General features: G+C 35.5%; 1 protein-coding gene across 3 annotated transcripts in view; it reads right to left on the reverse strand.

Moving 5' to 3' along the window:
- The window catches only part of CCDC122 (coiled-coil domain containing 122), a 56,467-nt gene that overhangs the window by 42,248 nt on the left and 965 nt on the right, over positions 1–13,254 (reverse strand). Inside the window, exon 1 of one of the 3 annotated variants that reach the window (XM_037799850.1) lies at positions 12,987–13,010. The exons of the other annotated variants lie outside the window; for them this stretch is intronic. The gene's annotated coding sequence lies outside the window, so the exon portion shown is untranslated. Of the gene's footprint in view, positions 1–12,986; positions 13,011–13,254 lie in introns of those variants that run through there. 3 annotated transcript variants of the gene reach the window in all.

Raw genomic sequence — 13,254 nt, forward strand, 5'->3', positions numbered from 1 at the left:
TGTTCTATAGCTACTTGTTAAATTATAATTTGAAAGTTATCACTTTTTTGTATATATATTTCACAATAAGGAAATAACTGAAACTATGGTGCTGTAACTCAACATTTTTGGAAATTTCCTATATAACTACTTGTTAAATCATACTATGTAAGATATTATTTTTCTGTATATTTGTTATATTTCACAATAAGGAAATAACTGAAAATGTGGAACAGTAACCCATAACATTCTTTGAAATTTGCTAACTACTTGTTAAATTGCACTTGGAAAGTTATCTCTTCTATGTATATATGTCATATTCTGCAATAAAAAATATGATTTAAAAAAACCCACAAAGAGATAATATTTCATACTCACTTAAATGGCTTCTATCTTAAAAAAGGGAAAATACATAAGTGTTGGGAGAGAAGGTGAAGAAATAGGAACGTCATTCATTGCTGGTGGGTATGTGAAATGGTACAGTCACTGTGGAAGGCAGTTTGGTGTTTCCCCAGAAAGTTAAGCATGGAATTACCATATGAATTCTACTTATATAAAGAAAAGAATTGAAAGCAGAGACTCTAACAGAGATCTCTACACTGATGTTCACAGCAGTTTTATTCACAATTGCCAAAAGATGGTAGCAACCCAAGTGTCCATCAACAAATAAATAGATAAAATGTGGTATATACCTATAATGGAATATTATTCAGTCATAAAAAGAACGAAGTTCTGATATATGCAACAACATGGATGGACCCTGAAGACATCATGTTGCATGAAATAGGCTAGACACAAAAGGATATACATTGTATGCTCTCACTGATATGAAATAATAAGCAAATTCATAGAGTAAGAAAGTAGAATTGGGTTACCAGGGGCCAGAGTGGAATGGGGAATTACTGCTTAATTGATACAGTTTCTGTTTGAGATGATAGAAAAGTTTTGGTAATAGATGGTAATGACAGTAGCACAACATTGTGAATGTAATTAGCTCCACTGAATTATATATTTGACTGTGGTTAATAGGGGAAATTTTAGATTGTATATATATATGTATATGTATATATATATATATACGCACACACACATACATATATATATATACACACCTACATATATATATGTAGAATAAAATTTTTAAAAACCATAGGACTGTACAACACAGTGAACCTTAATGTAAACTATGAACTGTTAATAGTATAATTTTAATAATATTGTTTCAGCAATTGAGCAATGGTACCAAACTAATGCAAAGTGTTAATAATGGGGAACACTGTGTGTGTGTGGATGGGGTATATGGGAATTCTGTGTATTTCTGCATGATTTTTGATACATGTGCAACTTCTCTAATAAAAAAAATAATTAAAAAATGCCATGGTTCCAGATTTCAGAAACTCTATCTTATACCTCCATCCAAGTAGATGAGCAAAATAAAGTAAGGCTATTAAACTCTGCCGGGATTTTTGAAAGCTTTTGGGTCAGAGAGTTGAAGGGAGACAATTATATACAGGCATGCATGTCACATAGCTCTATTCTTCATTCTGAATGAAAAAAACTTCTGTATGGACCTGCCAGGCTACGGAGTACAGTTTTCTACTGACTGTAGAATTTCTTTGAATGTGCAGACAGCACTGGACTACCAAATGTTTTGTTTGGGGGTGTAGACATAGGAATTGTTCTGCAGCTCAAAACAAGCTTTAAGGGATGGCTAGGAGACTGTTTCAAAAAGGTTCCCACCACTGGGATAGAAATTACACACCTCTGATGAAATCTAGTCGTAACCTCCTTGTCTCACTCAGGACACTAACAGGCAAGTTATTCTCTATTCTCTAAACGAGTAGGCATGATTTCAAAACCAAGAACTCTTAAGGACATTTGCATATGTTACTTGTCCTTTTCTGGAAGGAGCCATAAACCTTAGTGAAAACAGCATAGAAAAACGGTTCACAGTATTTTCAAATTCCTGTTTTCATAAAGAGAAGAAATAGATTTACATGGTGATGTAAGAACATCTTGGAATTTCCCCAATGGGGAAATTTTACACCTCAAAATGCTTTTTGTCTCTATGGAGGAAATTGACACATAGCCAAATAATTTAAATGTAGAGGTACAATTGACGTTCTCTTAGCCTATCTCCATTTAATCGCTCATCAATTAACCCTTCTATTTCTTTTGTAAATCTTAAGTGGGTAAGTCTGTATCATTCTGATTGTCCAGTGCTAGTAAGCCACTCTCTAACCAGTCTGCCCACTTCTGCTCCTAAGATTGTGAATTCCATAATTAATTACTTGTGTTTGTTCCCAAATTTTTTATTCCATTTGTACTTGTTATGGTGCTTTCATAAGCTAATGAAATATTATGCAATCCAATGAAATAGTGTTAAAATAAAGTTTGTTGTTCCTTGAAATACTATTTCTAATATTTAGGAAGGATCCAGTAAAAGTGAGTTGTTTCTGTATATGGGAGACAACTGTAAAAGATTAAAAAGGATAAATTTGCATTCAGATTGCTTCACAAGTGCCTCTAAGTTATTTTCCTCTTAAAGAAACAAAATCTAAGGAAATCTTGGATGATGGTTTAGAGGTATGGTTTATATAAGAGAGACAATTCAGAACTCTAATCAGCAGACCCATGTGCAAAGAAAATGGCTTGGCCTTTCTCAACAGATTGACAATCGAGTGTAGAGTTATTTGTTTTAGGTTACAGTAAAATGCTTATGTTACAATTTTTCATGATTCTCTGGTTTAAATGATCTTTCAATGTATTTTTTTAAAAGCCATTTTTATGAGATGATGTCATCAACATGGAATTGTGAGACATCCCCTGGAAAAGTCTCCCCTCAGAATCAATTAATCAAAGGACAAATCCCATTTGCTTGTAATCCACAAACACATCAAATAAAAAGTAAAAATAATCTCCAAGATCAGGTAGATTTCTGTCCTGGACCTGCCAGTCCAGACCCCTCCTCTCACTCGGTCTCATGCAGTTTGGGAGTTACACAGAGACAGCACAGCCTGGGGCCCCCCTGCCATGGATGCAGACTATAGAGCCACTCACAGAAGTGAGTTAGAACCCCATGCATATCCAGGCACAGAGACCCAAGTCTGCAAGCTGAGGATTGTCACATACAAAAATGCCCCCAGAGGAAAAAGAGATCATGGCAGAACTGTGGGCAAGAAGGGTACACATTCAATCCCATCTCTGTTGGACCACATAAATGCAAAACAGACTTTTCTGTATTGACCCACCTTTCTGGATTGACCCCGTCTAGGTCCCCAGGACAGGATAACCTAATGGGGAAGAAATGGGAGGCATAAAATCCTCACAGAGAAAAAATAGAGGATAAGAGGACAGAAATCCTGTAAGACAGGATGGGACCCAGAACTGAAAAGTATAGGGAAAAGGGGGCACTGAGTGAGGGAGATAATTTAAACAAATCATAGCAGCTGTGAAGAAAATTCTGCACAAAAATAAACAGAACAGATCAAGATTCCAGAAGGAACAGAGGAAAAGAAGTTTTCTCTTGGAGCTGAAACAATTGCACAAACAATGTAGTCTTAAAATTTGTACCCATATTGAGGGCAAGAATCAGATGAAGAAGAGCTGAGAAAATCTGAACAGTTAAACAGGGGTTACTTTAAGGTTCAGACTAAGTCAGAACAAGCATCAAAGAAGAGCTTTAACACAAAGCCAGTAATAATAAAACCCTAGACAAGAGGGAGACACCTACCTGTAGATTTAACACATCAAAATAATCAGATGCCCAGACATCAGCAAAAATTTCAACATGCTAGGAAGATATGGCTTGGTCAAGGGAACAAATTAAAACTTCAAAGACATAGAATTTGGAATAACTAATCAAAGAAGTTCAAACAAATCTCCTAAAGCAATTCAGGAGGTGAAGGTAAATCAAAAAGATATTGATATTAAGAAGATGATGTGTGGGCATAAAGAAGACTTTGAAAATTTAAAAAGAAACAACAGAAATTATGGGGATGAAAGGCATAATAGAAGAGATTAAAAATACACTAGAGCCCAAGTGACATCATCAACATGTTGACATAATAGCTACTGAAAACTCTTCTCCCAAGATTCAATGAAAAAAAGGACAATTCTGAACTGTGTGAAACTCTAGAGGAGGATATAGACTGGAGGAGGACACTGCAGATGCTGAATTGAAGAAAGAGAAGAAATAGCAGTTGTCATTTGGTTCTTTCTGTTTCTTTTTATCTTTTTTCACCTCTTCCTCTCTCTGTGTGGAAGAAATGGAAATGTCCTCATATAAATAGCGGTGATGAATGCATAACTATGTGATTATACAGAGACTCACTGACTATTTACGTAGGAGGGAATGTATGGTGTGTGAATAGAACCGTCTAAAAAATAAACAGAGGAATACAAGTGATGAAGAAAATGTAGACAGATGGATGTACCTAATCACCATTTGTGGGGAAGTAGAATGGTGAAGCCCATCTGCAGGGCAGTGTGGTGGTTCCACAGGAAGCTAAGCATGGGGTTGCCATATTGTACTGCAACTTGGTTATTGGATATATACTTAGAAGAACTGAAAAGAGGGACACAAATGGACATTTGCACAGTGGAGTTTATGGTGTCAGTATTCATGATTTGCAGTGGATAGAGGTGGCCTAAGGGTACATTGGCTGATAAATGGAATGGCAAAATGTGGTATAAACATACAATGGAATATTGAGCTGCTACAAGAAGGAGTGAAGTTGTGATGTGAATGGACATTGAAGACAGTATGTTGAGTGAAATAAACCAGAAATGAAAAGACAAACATTGGAATGCCTCACTAATATGGACTAACTATAATGTGCAAATTCTGAGAATTGAGTCTGAGAGCATAAGTTATCAGGGGAAGGCTTATTGTAAAGGTTCCTAGATTGTAAGCTCTTACAGCAGTCACATCTATTCCTGAGTTGTAAAGGCTATTGCTAAATTCTGAGATGCTGAGCTCTGTGTGTATAACCTGGTCTGTCCTTAGAACTGGTATCTGTGTGGGACCTGAGCCTCAGAGCCAGAGTCTGGCAGCTGTGAATGTCAGCATCAGCAAATGTTAAAAGGTCTGAAAAAAGAGATCAGACTTCAATTAACAATATGAACAAAATGGACTTGGTTAGGAGTAGGACAAATAAGACTAGGGTAAAGGATGATATTGACAGTGTTTTTAAAACTTCAACTTCTGTGTGAGACCAAAGGAAGATATGTTTATTCTGTGTGAGACCAAAGGAAGACATGTTTAGGTGCAAAATCTGTATTTTTTGTAACACACTACATAATTTAACTTGTATGGTCAGTTTATTCAAACACCATAATTACATGGCACCTTGAATAGGGAGTGAAATCTGGTTGGTTTGTACAGGTTAGTGTGGAGCCCCAGTATATCCCAGAGTAATTTGGGCAGAGAATAAAGATGTATTTGAAAAGCCCCCTTGAGGGACTTGGGGAAAATGTGGAAATATTAAATTTCCCCACCTGGGGAATTACTGATATTCTCACAAGCATTGGGGATTACCAATTTAGACGGCCGAGCCCTCAATCTTGGGGCTTGCCCTTATAAAGTTTGTTACTGCAAAGGAGAGGCTAAGCCTACCTAAAATTGTGCCTAAGAGTCTCCCCCAGAGAACCTCTTTTGTTGCTCAGATGTGGCTTCTGTCTCTAAGCCAATTCTTCAGGTAAACTCACTGCCCTCCCTCCTACATGGGACATAACTCCCAGGGGTGTAACTCTCTCTGGCAATGTGGGACATGACTTGTGGGAATGAGCTTGGCCCTGGCATCGTGGGTTTGAGAAAGCCTTCCTGGACCAATGGGGGGAAAAGAAATGAAGCGAAACAAAGTTTCAGTGGCTGAGAGATTTAAAATATAGTTGAGAGGTCATTCTGGGGGTTATTCTTATGCTTTATATAGATATCCCTATCCCTTTTTAGTTTTTAGTGTATTGAAATAGTTAGAAGGAAATACCTAAAACTGTTGAACTGCAACCCAGTAGCTTTGATTCTTGAAGATGACTGTATAACTATAGAGCTTATACAGTGTGACCATGTGATTGTGAAAAGCTCGTGACCCACACTCCCTTTATCCAGGCTATGGACAGAGGAGTAGAAAAATGAGGACAAAAAGTAAATGAATAATAGGGAGGGATAGGGGTATGAGATGTTTTGGGTATTCTTTTTTACTATAATTTTTATTCTTATTCTTTTTTTGTGTAGTAATGAAAATGTTCAAAAATGGATTCTGGTGATGAATGCACAACTATATAATGGTACTGTGAACAAATGACTGTACACTGTAGATGACTGTATTGTTAGCAAATATTTCAATAAAATTGAATTTAAAAAGACACTAAAGGCATAAAACAGCAGATGTGAACAGGGAGAAGAAAGAATCAGCAAACTAGTAGACAGGACAATTGAAATCTTCCAGTCAGAAGAACAGATAGAGAAAAGACTAGGAAAAATTGAGTGAGGTGTCAGGAATTTGAGTGACAGCATGAAGAGCATAAACATATGTGTCATGAGTGTCCAAGAAGAAGAGAAGGGGAAGAGGCAGAAAGAAGATTTGAGGAAATAATGGCTGAAAATTTCCCAACTCTTATGAAAGACATAAATATATGGGTCCAAGAAGCACAACTAACTCCAAACAGAATAAATCCTAATAGACCTACTCTGAGACACATAATAATCAGGATGTCAAAGGCCAAAGATAAAGAGAGAATTCTGAAAGCTGCAAGAGAAAAGTGATTTGTCACAAGGAATCCTAAATAAGACTAAGTGCCAATTTCTCATCAGAAACCATGGAGGTGAGAAGGCAGTGGTATGATATATTTAAGGCAATGAAAAAGAAAAACTGCCAGTCAAAAATTCTTTAACCAACAAAACTGTCCTTCAAAAAACAGGGAGATTTTAAAATATTCACAGATAAACAGAAACTGAGAGATTTTGTCAACAAGAGGCTTGTCCTGCAAGGGAATTACTAAAGGGAATTCTGCAGGTTGAAAGGAAAAGACAGAAGAGAGTGGCTTGGTGTAATGTGAAGAAATGAAGATCTTTAATAAAGGTAACTAAAAGGATAAATGCAAAACCCAAGAGTACTGTATCCTCAATATACAAATCTACTCTAATTTCTGTAAGAATCAGAATACAATTGAACAAGAAAAAGGCGTATTTCCTAATAATGGACATGCACAATATAAAAAGGTAACATGGGACAACAATAACATAAAGAGTGGAAACAGAGGGATATTAAAGCAGAGAGCGTCTAGGCTATTGAAGCTAAAGTTGGTGTCTTTTCAAATAAGTAGGTAATAGATGTAGGTTGTGTAATACAAACCCCAGGGTAACCAGAAATAAAGTATTTAAAAATACATACAGAAACAGAAAAAATAAATGGATCAGTCAGGTACATTCAAAAGAGTTACTATACTGAAAATGAGGTAGCAATAAAGGAAAAGAGAGACAAAAAAAGACATGACATATAAAAACTAAAGGACAAAATGGTTGATGTAAGTACTGCCTTTAGTGTAATGACACTGAACGTTAATGGATTAAACTCTCCAATCAAGAGCCACAGATTGGCAGAAAGGATAAAAAAGCATTATCTAACTATATGTTATTTATAAGAGACTCACCTTAGACCCAAAGACACAAATAGGTTGAAAGTGAAAGGATGGAAAAAGATATTCTATGCAAATAGTAACCAAAAAATTGCTGGGGGGGGGGGCGCTATATGAATATTGGGCAAAGTAGACTTCAAGTCAAAAGCTGTTACAAGAGACAAAGAAGGACACTATATATTAATAAAATGGATATTCCACCAAGAAGAAATAACAATCATAAATATTTATGCATCTAACTATGATGCCCCAAAATGCATGAGGCAAACACTGGCAAAATCAAAGGGAGAAATAGACAGCTCTACAAGAATAGTTGGAGACTTCAATACACCACTGTCATCAACAGAGAGAACATTTAGACAGAAGATGATTAAGGAAACAGAGAACTTGAATAATGTGATAATGAACTAGACCTAACAGACATATACAGAACATTACACTCCACAATAGCAGGATATATATTCTTGTCAGGTACACATGGGTCACTATCCAGGGTAGACCACAAGTCTCAAAAATTTTTTAAGAATTAAAATTATACATAGTATCTTCTCTGAACATAATGGGATGCAATTGTAAATCAATAATAGGCAGAGAACTGTAAAATCCACAAATACATGGAAGTTAAATAACACACTCTTAATCAATGGGTCAAAGAAGAAACTGCAAGAGAAATCAGTAAATATCTTGAGATGAATGAAAACAAGAATACAACATATCAAAATTTATCAGATGTAGCGAAGGCAGTGCTGAAAGGTAAATTTATAGCCCTAAATGATTACATCAAAAAAGAAGAAAGAGCTAAAATCAAAGACCTATCTGCGCCCCCTGCAGCAGCTAGAAATAGAATAGCACACTATATCAAAAGCAATCAGGAAGGAAATAAATAACAAAAATTAGAGCAGAAATAAATGAAATAGAGAATTAAAAAACAATGGAGAGCACTAACGAAACAAAAAGTTGGTTCTTTGAAAAGATCAGAAAATCTGACAAAACCTTAACTAGACTGATAAAGAAAAAAGGAGAGAAGACGCAAATAAATAAAATCAGAAATGAGAGGGGGGACATTACTACTGACCCCACAGAAATAAAAACAATCAGAAGAGGATACTATGAACAACTGTATGCCAACAAATTAAACAACCTGGATGAAATGGTTAAATTCCTAGAAACATACTAACAATCTTCATTGATTCTAGAATAAATAAAAGATCTCAGCAGACCATTTACAAGTAAAGAGATTGAGTCAGTCATCAAAAACCTATGGCATCACGGGTGAAATCTACCAATCATTCCAAGAACAACTAATACCAATTCTGTGCAACCTCTTCCACAAAAATGGAACAGCAGCGAACACTACCCAACTCATTCTATGAGACAAACATCATCCTAGTACTAAAGCCTGATAAAAATACTACAAGAAAAGAAAATTGTTACCAGCTTCCCTTATAATTATAGATGCAAAAATTCTCAACAAAATACTTGGAAATTGAATCCAACAGCACAATAAAAGAATTATACACCATGATCAAGTGGGTTTTATCCCAGATATGCAAGGGTGATTCAACATAAGAAAATCAATTAATGTAATACAACACATTAACAAAACAAAGGCAAAAAAACCCACATGATCATCTCAATTGATGTAGAAAAGGCATTTGACAAAATCCAGGATTGTTTCTTGATAAAAACATTTAGGAAAAACAGGAATAGAAGGAAACTTCTTAGACATGATAAAGGGCAATTATGAAAAACCCATACTACTATCACACTAGTATGATACTCAATGGTGAAAGACTGAATGCTTTCCCTCTATGATCTGGAACAAGAGAAGGATGCTGTCACCACTGTTTTTCCACATTGTAATGGAAGTTCTACCCAGAGTCAGGCAAGAGAAAGAAATAAAAGGTAACCAAATTAGAAAGGGAGAAGCAAAACTTTTCCTATTTGTAGGTGACATGATCCTACATAAAGAAAGTCCTGAAAAATCTACAACAAAGCTACTAGAGCTAGCAAACAAATTCAGCAAAGTGGCATGGTACAAGATCAACAAGTAAAAATCAGTATTGTTTCTGTACACTGGTAATGAGCAATCTGAGGAAGAAATCAAGAAAACTTCCATTTACAATTACAGCTAAAAGAACCAACTATCTAGGACTAAATTTAACCAAGGATATAAAAGACTTATACATGGAAATCTACAAAACTTTGCTTAAAGAAACAAAAGAAGAACTAAATAAATGGAAGGATATTCCATACTAACGGACTTGAAGACTAAATATTGCTAAGATGTCAATTATACCCAAAATGATTTTCAGATTCAATGCAACCATCATCAAATTCCAACAGCCTACTTTGCAGAAATGGAAAAGCCAATTATCAAATTTATTTAGAAGAGTAAAGGGCTCCAAATAGCCAAAAAAAACCTTGAAAAAAGAACAAAGTTGAAGGACTCACAATTGCTGACTTCAAAGCTGATTACAAAGCTACAGTGGTCAAAACAGCATGGTACTAGCACAAGGATAGATATATAGACCAATGGAATCAAACAGAGTTCAAAAACAGAACCTCACATCTATGGCCAAATGCTTTTTGACAAAACTGCCAAGTCCACTCAATTAGGAAGGAATAGTCCCTTCCAGTGCTTGAAGAACTGGATTTCCATATACAAAAGAATGAAAGAAGACCTCTGTCTGACACCATATGCAAAAATTAACTCAAAAGGGACCAAAGACCTAAATGTAAGAATCAGGACTATAAACTCCTAGAAGAAAATGTAGGGAAGCATCTTCAGGATCTTGTGAAAGTAAAAATATAACTTACTCAAAAGGGAAAAACATTTGGAAATCACATATCCAATAAGGGTTTAATATTCAGAATATATAAAGAAATCCCACAACTTAACAATAAAAAGACAAAACCCAATTTTAAAATGGGCAAAATACCTGAATAGACAGATATTTCTCCAAAGATAATATACAAATGGCTAAAAAGCACATGAAAATATGCTCAACATCATTGGCTATTAGGGAAATGTAAATCAAAACCACAATAAAGTATCATTTCACACCCATTAGAATGGCTACTATTAAAAAAAACAGAAAATCACAAATGTTGGAGAGGATGTAGAGAAACAGGAACACTCATTCATTGCTGGTGGGAATGTAAAAGGTGGAATGTGCAGCCACTGTGGAAGACAGTTTGGTAGTTTCTCAGAAAGCTAAGCATAGAATTACCATATAACCTGGAAATCTCTCAACTAGGTACATACTCAAAAGAATTGAAAGCAGGGACTTGAACAGATACTTGCACAATGACGTTCATTGCAGGATTATTCACAACTGCTAAAAGATAGAAGCAACCCAAGCGTCCATCAACTGATGTACAGCTAAACAAAATGTGACATATGCATACGACAGAATATTATTCAGCATTAAAGAAGAATGAAGTTCTGGTTCATGCGCAAACATGGATGAATCTTGAAGGCATTATGCTGATTGAAACAAGCCACACACAAAAGGACTAATATTATATGTTATCACTGATACGAAATAATCAGAATAAACAATTTCAGAGTTAGAATCTAGAATATAGGTTACCAGAGGCTGGGTTGGGGGTAGAGAATGGGGAGTTATGCTTCATTTGTACAGAATTTCTATTTGGGTGGATTGTAAAGTTTTGGAAATGGATGTTAGTGATGGTATCACAACATTTTGAGTACAATTAACAGCACTGAATTACATATGTAAAATTTTAAGGGGAATTTTAGGTCATATATATGTTCCTAGAATAATATTTAAAATTAAAAGATAAAACATAAAAAAGCATTATTGAGGAACCCAATGAGCTTTTGTTTAATTCGAGTTACATCTAACAATATTTAAACTATTTGAAAAATAAAAATGGACTATGGTTAATAGTAAAAAAAAAAAAAAATCAATTGACCATATACATCAATATTCATAGCAGCATGATTCACACTAGCCAAAAGGTGGAGGTAAACTCAGTGTCCATCAACAGATGAATGGATAACAAAATGTATCTAAATACAATGGAATATTATTCAGCATTAGAGAAGAATGATGTTCTGGTACATACGACAACATGGATGAACCTTGAAGACATCACGCTGAGTGAAATAAGCCAGTCACAGAAGGAAAACTATCAAATGATTTCACTTATAAACATTAGAATATGCAAATTTATAGAGATAGAAAGCACGTTACTGGTTATCAGGGATTTGGGGGTAGAGTTAATGCTTAATGGGTACAGAGTTCCTGTTTGGGGTGATGGAAAAGTTTTGGTAATGGACGGTGACAGTGATAAAAATTGGGAAATTAATACTACTGAATTGTATACTTGAAAGTGGTTAAAATGGGAAATTTTATGTTGTATACATTTTACCACAATAAAAATTTTAAAAAAATAATAAAAGCCACCTATCTTTAGAAAAATTTATGTATCATACAATTAATCTTTAACCGACTTTTCCAATTTAATGATTTTCTATGGATCCAGACTGCATCTATGAAAAGGCTGCTTCTGTATAAACAAAATGCTAAAGATGTTAATTAATTCTGCTTGGGAAGTGGATGGGGATTCAGAGCATTCCTACAAGGTTATACTTGAGCCTGAACAGTCTTGACCAATAAGTAGCAGTTAAACAGGCATAGAAAGTGAAGGCATTCTAAGTAGAAGGAATAGTGTAGTAAAGGATGAAATTGTGTGACTGTCCAAGAAAAGCTTGGTTTATGTGGCTTGTGAATAGGGAAGTGATTTTTTTTCAAACCTAATTATGCATCTGAATCATCTGTAGAGTTCAGACATGCCCAAGCCCAAATCCCAGATAATCTGGTTAGATGTACATCTGAAGTGAGGCTCTGCATTTTTTTTTTTTTCCCAAAAGCTCCACTAGTAATCCTGATTTACAACCAGGATTGAGGTGCCCTGGAGTATGGTGAGTGGAGATGGAACAGAGTATTAGCAGATGAGACTAGACAGCGGGCTAGGACCGCATGGTGACAGGAAATAGTTTCTAAATACACCCATCAATAAAATCTCTTTTCCTTGACAGCTTCATATTTTGAAATATTTATCAGTTTTTTTTTTTACTACCACTACTGTTGCATAAAAAAAAATGAATCCCCACAATTGCATCTAAAAACAAGAAGCGTTTTAAACCTACTTAACCAGACCTCATTTGACTTGACGTATATTTAACATAAAACAAGCAAAGGTCACCTTGCTATTCAGGGTTGTTAAATGTGCCTCAAAAATAATGAAAATACAAATCTCGAGCAAAACATCTGCCAGGGATATTGAAGGATGAGTTGGTGATCCCACTCCCTAGTCAAGTGGAGTCACTTGCCCACCTCCAAGTGCTCTTTTAAAAACTCCCAGATCTCTCAGAATCTTTCTCCTTCAGGTGAAGGTTCTCCGATGCTTATCATTCCAGCAACAATAAAGATAAAAGACACCTCCTCTCCTTCCACCATAACCGGTTCTACAGGGAGCACGTTTTCCCCTACACTTTGGAAGTTGGATATTTTTTCCCTTTACCATAGCACTTTCCTTCCCTGTAGTAGCTGCTCAATACTTTTAAATAAGTGAACGCTGTACTCTCTGAGGACAGAGAAAGGA

This window comes from Choloepus didactylus, chromosome 12 (genome assembly GCF_015220235.1).
Source record: "Choloepus didactylus isolate mChoDid1 chromosome 12, mChoDid1.pri, whole genome shotgun sequence".
Lineage (NCBI taxonomy): Eukaryota > Metazoa > Chordata > Mammalia > Pilosa > Megalonychidae > Choloepus > Choloepus didactylus.